Below are 16,471 nucleotides of genomic sequence, written 5' to 3' on the forward strand. Positions count from 1 at the left end.
GAATGACTCTATCTCTATCGTTCGTCATGTGAATAATGTTGTTGTTCCCTGGTTGCCTTTGAACACATTGTCCATTCAGACCTTCATGTGCATTGACTGGTTGTATCTCCTCTCTACAGTTCAAGTTTCTCAAATCTTGCAAATCATCCATTGCTACAGCAGCTTGTAATTCCCGATGCTCTCTTCTCAATCTCCTTGCAGTTCTTTCAATTTCTGGATCAAACTGGAATTCAACAAATTTATATTTGCGCATGCAAGGGTTGCTAGATCACCTATGTCAACAAAATAAACAAATCAAAATTAAATTAAAAATTAGCACCGTTAAAACTAATTTCACAAATCATAATGAACAATCAATCCTCGGCAACGGCGCCAAAAACTTGTTGGGTATAAATACTAATGCTATTGGTGTCAATGTGCAAGTGTACACAACAAGTAATAAAGTGACAAGTATTCAAGATCGTTTCCACAGGGATTGATGTTATCAGATTTGCTACAACAATATTAACAGTGCAGATTTTGTGCTGAATTAAAATAAAACAATCAGTGAAACTATTATACTAATTAAAATAAAAGCGCAATAAATAAAATGCAACAAAGTAAATTATCACGAAAAACTCAAGGATAAAACCAATGGGAATACAAAGTAGTTGAGTGAATAAACTCTCCTAATAGTTTTGACTATTTTCTAATGGTTGGCTCAGTTGCTGCAGTATCTGCTACAGCACTGGGCAGAATCCTTATGCATCCTCAGCTGTCGCATGTTGGATATCTTATATCTATATGCAACCTAACAGTGATCAATTATTATGCCAACATAAGATATAACATTACACGCTTAGATTCTATTTACCCTATAAGGTGAATCTCTATGTCTAGTTCATCACTAATTTTAGATTAAGCATGGCCCTCCTGGGATAAGTTAAACTCAATCCAGGAAACCCAATCTAAAACCAAGTATTGCTCTGATATGTTCCACTAAGATAGGCCCTTTTGCGGCTCTCTCCTAACTTGTATGATTAAATAGGTGATCAACCGAAATAATGAGTAAACATAAATACTATCAAAACAAATTGCTACAGGAAATATGTAGCAGCTCATATATTCAGTCAATAAACCATCAAAATTATTTATTACTCAACCACAAATAAATTTAGTTCATGGTTTATAAAAGAAAAATAAAGAACAAAGTTTCAGCCATGAAACACCTCCTCATGAATAAATAGAAAACACGAAAACAAGAGAAGGATGAGAATGATTGAGCTCCTAATTGATCTCTGCAATCTTTCCTCTTGTACAACCCTTAATCTCTCTCTTGAATCTTATTTTTCTTTTGTTTCTTTGTGTTTTTCTCCTTGGGTGACGACCCTCTCTATTTCTTATGATGCCTTTTATAGTTGAAAATTAGGGTAAACGGAAGCCTAGGTCGCGCATAAGTCAAATTAGGAAACTGCAGATCGTAATTCTACAAGTATCTCGCGTGAAGTTTTCTCTGTCGTTGTTCCAGGATTGCTACAGCAATGGCTACAACAACTGCACTGTTCCAGATTTGTTTCAATTATTTTGTAGCCATGTTTTTTCCTTATTTTTTCAAGCCTATTGCATTAGCATTCCTTCCTTGATATTTGAGCTTCTGAACACCTACAATTATGCACACAATTTAAGCACAAATTATTCTAATTCAAGCAAAATTTATTAAGACTAAGTTTATGCAGAATGTAACAAAAATACAATAAAAACACATATTTTACTCTCTAATTAATATTGATTGAAGTCTAGAATTGCCATAATAACTCTCATTTCATAGAGTTATCAGTTATTTTCTCTCAAGATTACGAGAAGATATTAAAGTTGGTGTACAGATGCTAAAACCTATCGGTATCTCAAGAAGAATGCACAGTTGTAAACTTGATCTAATATAACCAGACCACTACCATCTTTCCCTAACTCTTCTTCAACAGTATCTAAAATTAGTGGTTATTCTCAACCTTTTCTATTAGGACCGACTCTTCCTGGTTTTCTACTATTTTGATGCCTTATCGTGGCCCAACATGCTAACAGATGAGCAAAAGAATTGTGCCTTATTTGTGATGAACAATTTAAGCTAGGGCATCATTATAAAGTTACTCAAATTTTTTTATTGAATGCAAAGATTGAATGAAAGGATGAACAAGTGCAAGTAAACAAGGGAACTTTGAGAATAATGGAAATATCTTTAAAGGCTCTTGCAGGGATAACCCCACAGAGCACTATGAGACTTAAATGGAGTTTAAAAAAAAAATAAGGTCACTATCTAAATTGACTCTGGATCACTATATAATTTCTTGATTCCTTCCTTCAAGGCTTGGGGGTCACTGTCTAAGTAGTGTAAGTGTCCGATCACAACTACAACTCAGTTTCAAGTTACTGTGCCCGATGGGGGGTGTTTAGAAGCTCCTGAAAGTGTCTAATGTTCTAGTGACCATTCAAGGCTTTCAATTTCACTTGGACTTTGTCTTACTACCTGTAAGTGGCTATAATATTATGCTAAGGACTGAGTGGTTATGTTCTTTGGGTGCCATATTGTTAGACTTTTCAAAGCTAACCATATAGTTTATTTCGAAGGGCCAGAATATTTAGCTCATTGGTTATGATTCCTTGCTTCCTACCTTAGCTACTCAGGGAGAGCTTAACAGATTATTACTTCAAGAAAGCAAAGTATTTTTTTCCTCCAAATAATGGCAGTAACAACTACAATTGTGAATATATCAGCATCACCAGTTATCACCAAGGTTTTAAAGACCTATTCCAGAGTCTTTTTTAAACCTAGTAGTCTTATTCCAATTACCAACGTTCGACCTTATCATTAGCCTTACCTTTAGAAACAAGAAATTGGTTGCATTGTTTTGGATTTGTTAGAAACAAGGCTTATTCGGCATAGTATTAGTCCTTATTCATCATCCGTTTTTCTGGTTAAAAAGAAAGATGGCTCGTGGCATATGTGTATTGATTATTGTGCTCTCAATAAGATCACAATAAAAAAATCTTTATTCTATTCTAGTCATTGATGTGCTTTTAGATGAATTACATGGCGCATCATTTTTTAGTAAATTGGATCTACGTTTAGGCTATCATTAGATTCGGGATCACCCTACAAATATATCCAAACCAGCCTTCCGCATTCATAATGGTCATTACAAATTTCTCATGGTGCCCTTTGGCCTTTCATATGTGCCAGCAATATTTTAGAATTTGATAAATGAAATTTTCAGCCTTTTTATTGAAAGTTTGTATTAGTTTTCTTTGATGATATCCTAGTTTCTAGCACTTCTTTACACATGCACGCTCGTCATCTTTCCACAGTCCTTGAGTGTCTGCAAAACAACATTAACTTGGTGTCATACTTTCAAAGTGCTGTTTTGTTCAATCTTCTATCGAATATTTAGACCATATGCTTTCTTCTTCTGGAGTAGGTGCCAGTCTCGAAAAAATTCAGTGCATGCTTGAGTAGCCTAATCCTACTACAACCAAAGCCTTGAAAGGATTCTTAGGCTTGACAGGGTACTGCCAAAAATTTATTACTGGCCATGTTGAATTGCAACACTTTTAACTGATATACCAAAAAATGATTCTTTTTATTGGACTCCTGCTATTGAATTAGACTTTGACAAACTACAGCAAGCCATGGTCTTGTAATGCCAAATTTCCATGATTTTAAATTACGGATTTTTTTAATAGAAATTACATATGGCATTTTTGTCCTTATTAATAAGGATTATTCATGGGGTAATTTTGGAAAAGACTTGCTCTTTCCAAATTTAATAGGGTTTCTTAAGGTTCCCTATAAATTTATACTTTTCCCTCTCCTATAACCCTAAATCCCCAGTGTCTTTTTATTTCTCTCTACTACTACTCATTATTCTTTGACTCATACCTTAAGATTCAAACTTTTGCTTAGGGGAGAGTGAGTCTTAACAGTTGGTAAGTTTTACTCTCTATGCTCTATTTGATTTTCTATCGTTGAATAAACCATTACGCATGATTTAGGATGTGTTTAAGTTGTGTTTAGGGTTTTGATTTATTGTTGACTCTTGTTAATCAATTCTTGTTATAATAAACATACTGAACAATTATGGACAATATGAATATCTCGAAATTAAACATATATTTTATGAATGAATCTTAAGAAGAACCTTATCTTTCTGTAAACTAGACATATAGGCCTTATTGAATAAATTTGTTTTTCATTAGATATGACTTCGTTTTCAATTTTATATGTATTTTTGAAACATGCACTGCTACACTATAAAGCTGCAACTTCAGCAGAATGACAAAATTCACAAAATTATTTTTAGTACCAAAAGAATTCCAAAAATACCCAAATTTTAAAAAAATGATTTATATATGTGTCTAGTACTTGCAATTTTAATTTCATAATTTTCTGATTCATTTATGATTGTATAAAAATCTCAGAACTTGTCCTGTTCAATTAAGGCACTGTGAAATAGTTTTGAATCTGTCAAGAAACAAATAGTTATGAAAATGTTTTTGGCATAAGATCTTCTTGAAAATTTTAAATGAGATACACATGGATGTCTAGAATAGTTTTGTAAAATATTATATCATTCTGAGTTTTAGATTAAGAGTTCAAATTTTGAGAAGTAGACTTATACGGGTATGAATTAGAAAATCAGGTTCTTAGAATAAGTTCTTAATAATTATATCTTTCAGTTGTTTAAGGTGTTGGAGGTGTTTGAGGCTCTTAGAGGCTTAGAGGTGAGTTAGATCAAATTCTTTTATCGAGGTAACTAACTTCATTCCTAATGTACTGAGAAGTATGATTGTTATGAGACTACTATAAATACATGTGTTTTTATATTTTTCTAAAAAATCATTTGTTTTTCAAAACAAAATTAGTTTGTGTAAATTTTTTCAAATTTTAAAATTATGTTATTTTTATGGTTCTAATAGAATATTATAAATGCTTTTAGAGATGTAATTTATTTTGTTACGTGGTTACCTTTTATCATTTTGTCTACAAAATATTTTGCAAACCTAAATGTAACACCCCAAAGTTAACACTTGTGGAGCACGTAATGAAGGATGTTACTTACAAATCCAAATCCTTACACAAAAATCTCAAACTAAAATACTTCAAATTTTTAATTAACTAAAACCGCAAATCCATGTGTCTAATACTAAATAATCTCTCCCGAATACATAAATATAACAAAATTCTCAAAACTCTCAAATTAAAAGTTCATAAAATAAATAAACATAAGTTTATTCATTCTCTTTTTCAACTAGCAAAAGGAAACAAATCTCTAACTCCAATGATAAAGACACCTCTCATCAAGGTACTTAATTTATAAAAAGTAATGACGAGAGGTGAGTCATCAACTCGGTAAGTGAAACCATTCCCAACACAATAGGTTTATCGCCTCAAAGTAGATGTTGGAGGATTTATAGCTTGTTTAGTTGTTGCATTTAAATTATCTTGTGTTGCTGAACAAGTGAATAACTAGGTTGTTGCATTTGTTTTGTATTCTGTTATTTGCTTAGTGGACATAATAGAAGCCTTTACTTTCGACTGTATATTGGAGTAGTGGGTTAAGAATAAGTGTATAAATAAGCTTTGGAGTTCAATAATAAGACAGTCAACAAATTATCTAAACATTATCTTGTGGTTTATTTTCACCCAAGGTAGAGCATTTATAACTTGTCTCCACTGTTAGCAAGTTCTAACTGGGACTTTTTCAATTGGTATCAGAGTAGTGGTAACAATGGCAACCAACAAAGAGAGAATTGAACGCTTGGAAGTTGAACTTGAGAGTTCGTAAGATGTCATGCATCAAGCTTGGGATCAATGACAAACTACACCACTTGGAAGAAACACTCAGCTAGTTAACCAAATTAATTATAACATCCACAGGAACGTCAAGTCACAGCACTAATGATCAAATTGGCTTATCTTGACCAAACCGTGAGGAGAATGAAAGGGGGCGACAAAACTTTTCATCCATAATGCTTAAGTTAGAGTTTCCACGCTACTCTGAAGATGATCCAACCGAGTGGTATAATTGTGACACAATTCTTTGAGTATCAAGGCATAACAGACGGCCAAAAAGTATCATTGGCACCTTTTCACCTTTGATAAGAACCATCAAAGGAATACCATTAAAGCTTTAAGTAATCCTTTGCACATTCATAGAGGCCCAATTACAAGAGCTAGATCCAAAAAGATGCAAGCTACTTTAAATGGATTAATTGAGAAAATATGGACTCAAATGCAATTTAAGATGCAAGACATCATGAATTGGGCTTAGAGAGAAGACAAGACATTGTTGGCATTATTCAAGCTATTGGGCAGCCAAATACACAATTTGGATCCAATGCAGAAAGGGAAAATTCAAAATAAAATTGGTATTAATTGAGCCAAAACTAATATGCAAGCTATATACCGTTAAAAAGCTAATTTAGTTAGCTTTCCAATGCATTTTACAAGGCTGGATTTGGAGTTCTCTAGAAGGAGTTATGACCAATTTATTATAGCTTGTTTGGGCTTTGGAATTCCAACAACTCCTTTGTTTATTCAACTTCATTTATTTGTTTTGTTTCAAGTTTGTCAATGTATTAAGTAAGTCTACCATCAATGATGGTAGTTTAGCATTAAATTTGTCAATGATAGCACTAATTATGGTAGGCTAGCATTAAGTTTGTCAATGACTAGCATTAATAATGGTGGGTTGGTGAAAACTTTTGAAGTACCCTTTGACAAACCTATGCTTGGAGGGTAGTTCCAATGTTTCTATTTGTATTTTTAGGATCTTGGGTTTCTTTTAGCTTATTTAAACTCAGCAATTTTGCTATGTAAGAGAATTAGAGATTAATGTTATTTGAATTTGAAAGAATTGTTCTTTCTTTGGTTATTTTGAGAACTAGTGAACTTATCAAGAATTTGCATTCTTGCGGAGTTCCAAAACTAGACTTATCACTCACCTTCTCATCTACATCTTGAGTGTGGCGTCAATATCATTCTCCATACATCTGGTTCATGTTTTCTTAAGCATTGAGTCAATGTTTTGTTTGTCATAAATCTGTTTAGAACTTTCTTGGGAAGTTTAAACTATAAATTAAGTGTGGGTTTCAAAGTTTCATTGTGGGATTTGCATCATTTGGTATCAGAGCTAGTTTCTAATCAGGTTTGAATGTCTTATTTATTTTTATTATAAAAAAAAAGATAAAAAAATGTAAAAAAAAAACATATTGCAAAATGAATCAAGTATTCCTACTTTCATTAAATTCAATTTTAGTTATTCATTTTCCTTGACATTGTTTACGCAAAATATCAATTGTGTTCCTTTGCTTTATTGCTTTCTTTTCATCAATTTCCTTTGTTGTTCTTTGTATCATCTTAATTCCTTTTCTTTGTTTAGTGTGTTGGTTTGTCAAATTTAGTGTGCCACCTGGGTTTTTTTTTTGTTTATTTAGTTCAATAAAGAACTGAAAAAGATAATTAAGTGTGGTTTTAAAAAAAAATTGTGAGATCATTAGAGGGTAAAAGCCAATTTGTGTATTAAACACGAGAGTTACGTGACATCAAATTGAGTGAAACAAGTGAGGGAGTATTGTGAGGTCTTTTTGCTAACATTCTTTTCAGATCATAAATACGTCAAAAGATCAAGAAGCTATAGACCAATTAATCATGCTAAAAGCCATGCAACAATAATTTGAGCACATAACTATGATGTTTGGAGAGATCCGTGACAAATTGGAGAGGCAAGACAGTGTCATTGCCAATCTATAAAGGGGGCAACAACCGATGTCCTTTCAAAAGCTTGCTGACAATGTTTTGTCCATTCGAATGATGTTTATTTTATCAAAAGGTTATGAAGTGGTTTAGATATGGCACTAAAGTATTTATAAACCGCTTATAAAACCCTACATGTCCTAAAAACGAACGTTCCCTAACTATCTTTATTAGGGGTAATTTTAGGATGACTTCAACTTTGGCTTTGTCAACTTCGATTCCTCATAAAGAAACGACATGGCTTAAGACAATTCCAAAAATGGTCATAAAATGGCATTTTTCCCAATTTAAAACAAGTATTTTTTCTTTACGCCTTTCCAAAACCTTTTCCAAATTATCAAGATATGTGCGAAAGGAATTTCTAAATACAATTAAATTATTTATAAAAACCTTTAAACAATTTTCAATTATGACACTAAAAATGCTTAGTATATATCTTTGAAATATAGTAAAAGCATTACAAAGTCCAAAATGCATTATCTTAAATGCAAATATTCTAAATTGGAATGTTAATGTGGTCTTTTCCTAGTCTTCTAAGGCTATACGAATTTGACAATAGCCCAAGTAGCCATCAATTATGATACTAAAAATTCTTGTTACTATCTTAAGAATTTATTCTAAAAATGGAAAGGGAAAATAGTCTTTTCTAGTGGCATTATTTAATTTTCTGTAATCAATGCACATGCGCCAATTAGATGGGATTCATATTAGGATTGGTTTATTTTTTTATTTTTCACAATACTTATTCTAGATTTCTTTGGTACGACTAATGTTGAACTTACCTATTTACTATCAGAGATGGGATAAATAATTCCTACATCTTGTAGTTTAAAGACCTTATTCTTTACCAATTCTTTCAAATGAAGTTTTAGTCTTCTTTGTGGTTGACGGGCTGTTATGGTATTTTCCTCTAACTCTATTCTGTGTGTGTAGATTAAATGATTAATGCCTTTTATGTCTTTCAAGGTCCAATCAAATGCAGTTTTATGCTAGTTTAACATATCCAGTAACTTAACTTCTTGGTCACTTGTAAGTTTGAAAGAAATTATTACCGAATAGGTTTGTTGCTTTCCCAGATAGGCATGCTTTAATTCTTCTGGTAAGGGCTTTAATTCAAGCTTTAGTATTTCCTCTTCCTTGGCTCATTAAGTTGTATCATGTCTTTAAAAGTTAATTGGTCATTGTCACCTTTAGGTATCTATATAGAATCAAGTATAGAGCATATGTTAGTAGTATTACTTCTAATTCCTTACTTGATTCAAAAGAACTAGTAAAACAAATTTTCACAAAGTTTACATATGTTGAACACATTTAGTTCCAACATCATGTTAGGGAAAGATAAATTTATTACTCCATTCCTGCAATTAATCAAAACATTAGCAGTAGATAAAAATAGTTGACCCAATATAATAGGAATTTACTTACATTCATTAACAATTGGTTCCGTTTCCAAAATAATAAAATTCATAAGTTGGGACTAATACATCTTCAATTATCCATTTTGGTACTTTAATCAACCTATAGGCAAGTAAAAGAGTAGTAAAGGTTGGTTTTAATTCATCAAGATTAAGTTATTAGTACACTAAGTAAGGAAGCAAATTGACACTAGCACCAAAATCAAGTAGAGCATGTCCAATTTTATGATCTTAATAATGCAATAAATAGTTGAACAAACATGATCCTTGAATTTCAAAGCGTTATTGGTTAAGAGAATGGTACTTACCTATTCTATTAGAAAAGCTTTTTTTTGCACCTTATGTTTCCTTTTCACAGTGCACATATCTTTTAAAAATTTAGCATAAGAAGGTACTTGTTTAATGACTTCCAGTAAAAGAATGTTGACCTTCACTTGTTTAAAGACTTCATAAATCTCTGGACTGTAGTTTATTTATTTATTTATTTTTGCTTGATTGTGCTTGAGGAAATTGGGGTACAAGAGAAGAGTTAGTTATTTTTTCATAAGTTAAAGGTTCGATAAACGCTTCCTTGCTCTCTAGAATTGACTTGACTCATGTTCTAGTTTCCTACATTACCTATTTAAATATGTTGTTAACTTTTGGGGTTTGGTTTAGATTGAGAATGAAACTTACCTTTTTCATGCATGGTGCGTGCTGATATAAGTTTGGAGACAGTTTTGTCAAATTGGCCAAGGTTTGCATGGTTTGGTTATTGATTGACTCTTATTTTTTAATGAATGAATGCGATGTATCTTCAAGGGTTTTTCTTAGTGGTGGGACGTATGGTGGGTAACTCTGGAAGTTTTAAAAATTCTGACGTGAAAAAGCTAGTTGTAAAGGTTGTGCATGATTGTCATTTCTCCCACTGAAGTTTGGGTTTTTTCTTTAACCAGACTTGTAGGTCTAGGAATATGGATTAAGATTTAGCTGTTTGAAATTATCTATGTGATAACTCTATGAAATGAGAGTTATCAAGGCACTTTTAGGCTTAAATAGATATTATTTAGAGAGTAAATGATGTATTTCTATTGCATTTTTGTTACATTTTACATAAACATTCATTTTAGTTTATTCGTAATAAATTTTGTTTGATTTAAAATAATTCGTGCTTAGATTGTGTGCATAATTATAGGAGTCCGGAAGCTCAAGTTTCAAGGAAGGAATATTGATGCAATAGGCATGCAAAAATGGGGAGAGAACATGGCTACAAAAGAATTGAAACAAATCTGGAACAATGTAGGCTGTAGTCGTTGCTGTAGCAATCCTAGAACAACGACAGAGAAAATTTCGTGCGGGATACTTGCAAAATCGTGATCTGCAGTTTCCTAATCTGACTTATACGCGCCATAGGTTTCCGTTTACCCTAATTTTCAATTATAAAAGGAGCACGCATCATATGAAAGGGCAGAGGTGAATTAACATCAAAAAAATCAAGAGAAAAAAAAAGGAAGAACCATAATTCAAGAGAGAACAAGTCTGCACCATTGAAGAAATTTGCAGAACTATTTGGATTCAATTTTCATCATTCTTTATTTGTCTCCTTACTTATTCTCTGATTGAAACGATGTATTTCATGGCTGATATTTTGTTGTTAGTCTTTCTATTATAAGTTATGAACTAAATTTGATTGTAGTTAGGTGACAAACAATCTAAATGGGTTCTTGTCTATTCTTATGAGTTGCTGCAAGATTGCTGTAGCATTTTGCTTTAATAGCTTGTATTACAATCATTATTTCGGTTGACCTCACATTTAATGGTTCAAGTTAAGAGAGAGCCACAAAAGGGTCTGTCTTACTGGAAATTATTACAGTAATACTTGATCTTAATTTAAGTTTCCTAGATTGAGTTTAACTTGAGTCTCAAAAGGGCCACACTTGAGTTAAGATTTGTGATGAACTAGATATAGGGATTCACCTTGTAGGGTAGAGAGAGTGTACGTTCGTAATACCATATCTTATGTGATATAACAACTGGTCATTGTTAGGTTGCGTAAGGTATGAGAAGTCCAACAAGCGACAATTGAGGATGCCAAGTAATTCTGCCTAATGCTATAGGAGTTCTGCAGCAATTGGTGTTAGTTTAAACAAAACAGTCAACCCATGAAGAGAGCTTGATCATTCAACTACCTTATTCTTATTCTTATTGAATTCTTTTTGCGTAAACCGACCAATTTACTTCATTACTGCACGTACTTTATTACATTGTTAATTTCATTAGTCAATCAACTTTATTTATATTTTTTTTTAGTTAAAAGGAAGTTTGCACTATCGTGATTGCTGTAGCATTTCTAGTAACAACAGTCCCTATGGAGACGATCTTGAATATTCATCACTTTATTATTTATTGTGTACACTTGCACATTGATATCAATAACAATTGAGTTAAAATAACCAACACTATGACATTCACTTGTTTGTGCAAACTTTCTTTCAGAACTGGCAAAGTTAGATAGTTTTGCATAGAGTGATAAGTAGAATTGCAAAGGATACAAATTTTGCAATCTAAATAGATTTACATGATTATTCTTTTTCAACTCTAATGCTTCAACTTTTATAGTTAAGGATGCAAATTTTGGCTTGAAAATCATAGTCTTCTCTAAAATTGTATATGCCTCTGCCAAATGAAGATGATTAGTGTTTACTTGATGACTCATAAGAATCAACTATGTCTCAATTTTGTGCATATATAGTCAAGGTAGTCTAATGCAACTTTAGGACTTTTTTCTCTAAACTCACAATTACACATCATTTCAACGACCTGTCTACTTTAGGATGTTAGTCCCTCGAGTGATAATGCATAAAGCACTAAATGAAAATCACACAAATATAATAAAAATAAACAAACTGAAAATTAAATAAGCAAGTAATATAAATGCACAGAAATTAAAAATTAATAAATGTGAAATAAAAATAAACAAAATGAAAATTAATTAACTGAAAAAAATAATAAGCGGTTAAACCAGCCATTTACCAAAGTAATTAAAGGAAACATAAAGTAACATATTTTGACAAAATATTAATAATTTAGGCAGCATTATAGAACCAACCATAAATCATAAAATAAAAATTACACAAGTTAATGTACAAGAATAATTAAACTGAAAAATAACTTGACAAGCAATCAAACCGACTATTTAAATTAACAACAAAAAAATTAAATTAAAAGAAGAAAAAAGAAAAAAAGTACTTACCTCAAGATGTGAATTCTGTCATCTTTTTAACAACTTTTAAGAATTACCAATAAATTAAATAATTAATTTAATTTTTGGGCTTTAATGGTAATTTCATAAGTGCAAGTCTTGGTCAAGAGAAGAGGGGTGCTAACTGAAGTTTTATAAAAAAAATTAATAACAAAATAGAAAGGAACGACAGAAATAAAGAAAAAAAACTAACATCAAATTTTAAAAACTCATCGATAACGGCACTAAAAACATGACATGACTCAAAAGTATTGTTTACTCCAAAGTATAAGAGTATCTAATTATAATATAATTCGGTGAGTCTGAGATCTAATCACATGAAATTTAAAAATGTAGTAATCAATTATTAAACAAAAATTAAATGTAGAAAAAGAAATTAATAGGGATTATTCTAAAGAAAAATACTAAAGTTACAGAATCCACTCTCGATTTTCAAATTATCACTACAAGAAAATTGCTAATAGATGACAGACAACTTATGACAGATTCTGAGTATATCATAAAATTATGATAGACTTGTGACATAATTTTCAATCTATCATAAATTAATAATGGTCTTGTGATAGAAATATTTTCTATCATGAATTTATGATGGCTTTATGATATGATTATTATTTATTACGAACTTACGATAGAATCGTGATAGAAATTTAATTTATCAAGAAATTGTGATAAAAAAATTACTTTGACCATATTTGACCCAAATTTTATATATTATTCTATTTTAAAAAATAAAAGATAAGTTTAAATAATTAAAAAAAGAAAATGCTAGCAAAACTGTACCGTTTTGGGTACTTTAAACTTTCTTTCTTTCCCTTTTTTTTTTCTTAAGTGTTAAACGAATACACACTTAGAAAATAAAATGCTGCACCTCTCGTCACTCTCTCATTTTCTTTGTTTTTTTTCTTTTCTTTCATTTTCTAGAGAAACCTTAACGAAATTTTCTCGGGAACCAAACAGTTTACAAATCCTTCAACAAACAGTTTACAAATCCTTCGATTCTGAAGGAAAATGCCGTACCAAAGGTTAAAGCAGCATTAGCAGTAGCAACAAGCATTGGTGCAGCAAGTGCTTTTTCAATAACAGCCTCTTAGCCACTCATCAGGTCCAATTTCTCGTTTGCATGTTGTTTCTCGTCGCTTATGTGAATCCATTATGCTGTTATTTCGATTATGTTTTCATAATTTCAAGCTTTGATTTGTTCGTGCTATTTAGGGTTAGCTTGTGTGATTTCGATGTTCTTGTTTGTTTTGGTTTTAATTTTCAAGCTTTGCTAGAGTTAGGTTTTGATGATTCTTGTTTTGTAAAAATTGTTCAAATTTCTGGGTGTTTGTTGAAATTTTCAAGTTTTGTTCAATTTATTTTACTTTCCAGATGCGTATTTTCGATCTCCTCAGTCAGCTCGCTGCCGCTTCCTAATTCTGTCGACAATCCATCACCAGAGCTTTACTGTAGATGCCTGCAGAACACCGTCGCAACATTACGTCTTTGCTGCCTGCACCCTGAACTTGTTCACTTTTGCCGTATAAATCTAGGCTGCAGCCTCCTGACTCCATTGATGAATCCTTCATTGGAGCTTCATCAGTGAAGCATTTACCTAAGCATCCGAATATTGTGTCATTGAAGGACACTTATGAGGATGATATTGATGTGCACATTGTGATCGAGTTATGTGAGGGAGGAGAGTTGTTTGATAGGATTGTCGCCAGAAGACATTACACTGAGCGAGCTGCTGCTACAGTTATGAAGACCATTGTTGAAGTTGTTCAAGTTGGTTTCTGGTCATTTCTGTGTTTTTTGTTTGGCATTGCTGCGAAATTTGATGTTTATGGCCTTAAATTGAATTGACAGTGCATGGCATTCAATTTATTTTTACCAGTTTTTAGCTAAATTGGTTAAGGTATGAAATTTATAGTTAGTGACTCATGAGGCATTTGAAATTGGTTAAGATAGAAAAGAAATTAAAGCATTCTCAAAGCAAATTTTAACAGTTGTAAGGTCGGTTATGGGTTTCAATTCAGCATTGCGGCTCCAGCAGAAGAATATGCGCCGTCTCTCCCAACGGATCTGTTTCGCGCTCTACTTGTGGTAGAGTTTGTCACTCCTCTTTCATTTACTTTTAATGTTCTAATTAATTTTTTTCAAATTCAATTTACTCATTTATAAACTGCAAATCTATTGTTTACTAGCCGTTTATTTATTATTTTAAAAACAAATTTATTGATTTTATGAAATGTGGTGTACTCTGATCTTGAAGTTCTTGTTATGTTAATTTTATGTTTTGAGTTCCATTAACATTAATTACATTGATGATATACTAATTCAGTGTTGTTTAGGATAAAAGCATATTGTGAAAATTTAATTTAGAGCCACATTAATGTGATTAGCAATCCATCTAGTACCTTTATAAAGGCAAGCTGGTTGAGTTCTTTATTAATACTGTACTAGTGATAGGCAAATGTTTTATTAATATGTTTGTTTCTTTTTATTGTTTCCTCTTTCCTCTTGTATGGGTTGGATGGCGGGGTCCATGTTAGAGTGTTAACTACTTTGTTTTTTTTAAATCTTCCAATTGGAAAGTTTTGTGAACAAAATATGAGAGGCTTTCTTAAGTATGAATTTCCCAGTTGCCTGATTTATTTGCTCGGGATGTAATTGCTTGCTTATTCTTGTGACCGCATTTGTTTCTCATTGTTGTGGTGGTCTTAGTTTTGCATGATGGAATAGATTGAAGCAGTTTATGCCTTTTCTTTGGCTTAAGATATATTCTTCTTTAAAATAATTTGGTTGTAGTAACACATCTTAAAATATACTTTTGTTACAGTTTGAGTCAAGTTCAACTGGAAATGAGCACAGACGAAGAAACAGTCTTGAATCCCTGTTTTGTTACGATACGCCTATACCGGAGGAAAGAATAGAGAAGTCAATTGGTGTATCATTGTCTGAGAAGGTAATTGGAGATAATCCCAGGTGTACTGAATGCAAAGCAAAAGGTGCAGTCCTTTGTGCCACCTGCTCTAGTTCAGGCTTATATGTTGACTCTATATTAGAGAGCCAGGGGATCATTGTCAAAGTCTGTTGTCTAAGTAAAGTTCTTCTTTATGATTTGTCAATGCATGTATATCTTGTTGGATATTATGCCCTCCGTAATCTTCTCTCACTCCTGAATTGACTGTCTTGACTAGTATTTTTTATTCAATTTTATGAAAAATCATTTGGTTTGAATTTGTATTATCAGAAAAGTTTTACTACCTACACTTCCACTTGCCTTGCATATAATGTGTACAACCTTTAATTGATGTTGTCATATATTATTTCCTTTCAGACCCATTTTGCAGTTTTTTTTACTTTCATTATTTCACTTTTTTTCTCTATTGATATATTTCTTGTCATCACTTAATTCATTTCATAATATCTTAAACTTAATGGTGGTACTAGATGTTTAAAATGCTTTGTTCTCCTTATAAAATTGTTGGATCCAATGGAATGCAATCATCTGTTTAACCTTCAAACTTACTTCTTTAAATCTCCTTAGTAAATTCATTTGAGTCTATTCTTTTGTCAGTTTCTATAGTGGAGAATCCTTAAGTTTTACTACCATGTAAGATGTGCGAATGAAGATGATGAAAACTATATCGTTATTGAAGTTTGGCTGTCTTCATCAAGTGTAAGGAGATTCTGTCAACAATCTTGTGTGTGTCAGAGTCACTTAATCGTTAAATATCTAGTTTTGTGTTGCCCATTAGTTTTGGCAAACATAATGTTCTAAGGTGACAATTGTAACTGTACAGGTTGTGGGGGAATCGGTAATATTATGTGTGCTGAATGTGGTGGCCGTGGTCATTGTTCACCTTAAAAAGATGGCCAATGATGAACATCTGCATAAAGCTTTTTCATTCTTTGACCGAAATCAGAGTGGTTTCATAGAGATTAAAGAGCTGAGAAATGCCTTAAATGATGAAGTTGACACCAGTAGTGAAGATGTTATCAATGCCATTATGCATGATGTTGATACGGACACTTTCC

At 32.0% G+C, this 16,471-nt stretch overlaps 1 long non-coding RNA gene across 3 annotated transcripts; it reads left to right on the forward strand.

Annotated features, from left to right (window-relative positions):
• The first annotated feature begins 13,316 nt into the window (after positions 1 to 13,316).
• Positions 13,317 to 16,459, forward strand: LOC18038358. Of its 3 annotated transcripts, XR_002904977.1 has the most exons (6): positions 13,317 to 13,550; positions 13,820 to 14,345; positions 14,467 to 14,533; positions 15,270 to 15,438; positions 16,011 to 16,112; positions 16,237 to 16,459. It is a non-coding gene; the product is annotated as an uncharacterized LOC18038358 (long non-coding RNA). The 3 variants fall into 3 exon arrangements; XR_002904975.1 differs by having other exon boundaries at positions 13,820 to 14,533; XR_002904976.1 differs by having other exon boundaries at positions 13,820 to 14,533; positions 15,270 to 15,395.
• Positions 16,460 to 16,471: the final 12 nt, after the last annotated feature.

This window comes from Citrus clementina, unplaced genomic scaffold, assembly GCF_000493195.1.
Source record: "Citrus clementina cultivar Clemenules unplaced genomic scaffold, Citrus_clementina_v1.0 scaffold_6, whole genome shotgun sequence".
NCBI classification, from domain to species: domain Eukaryota; kingdom Viridiplantae; phylum Streptophyta; class Magnoliopsida; order Sapindales; family Rutaceae; genus Citrus; species Citrus x clementina.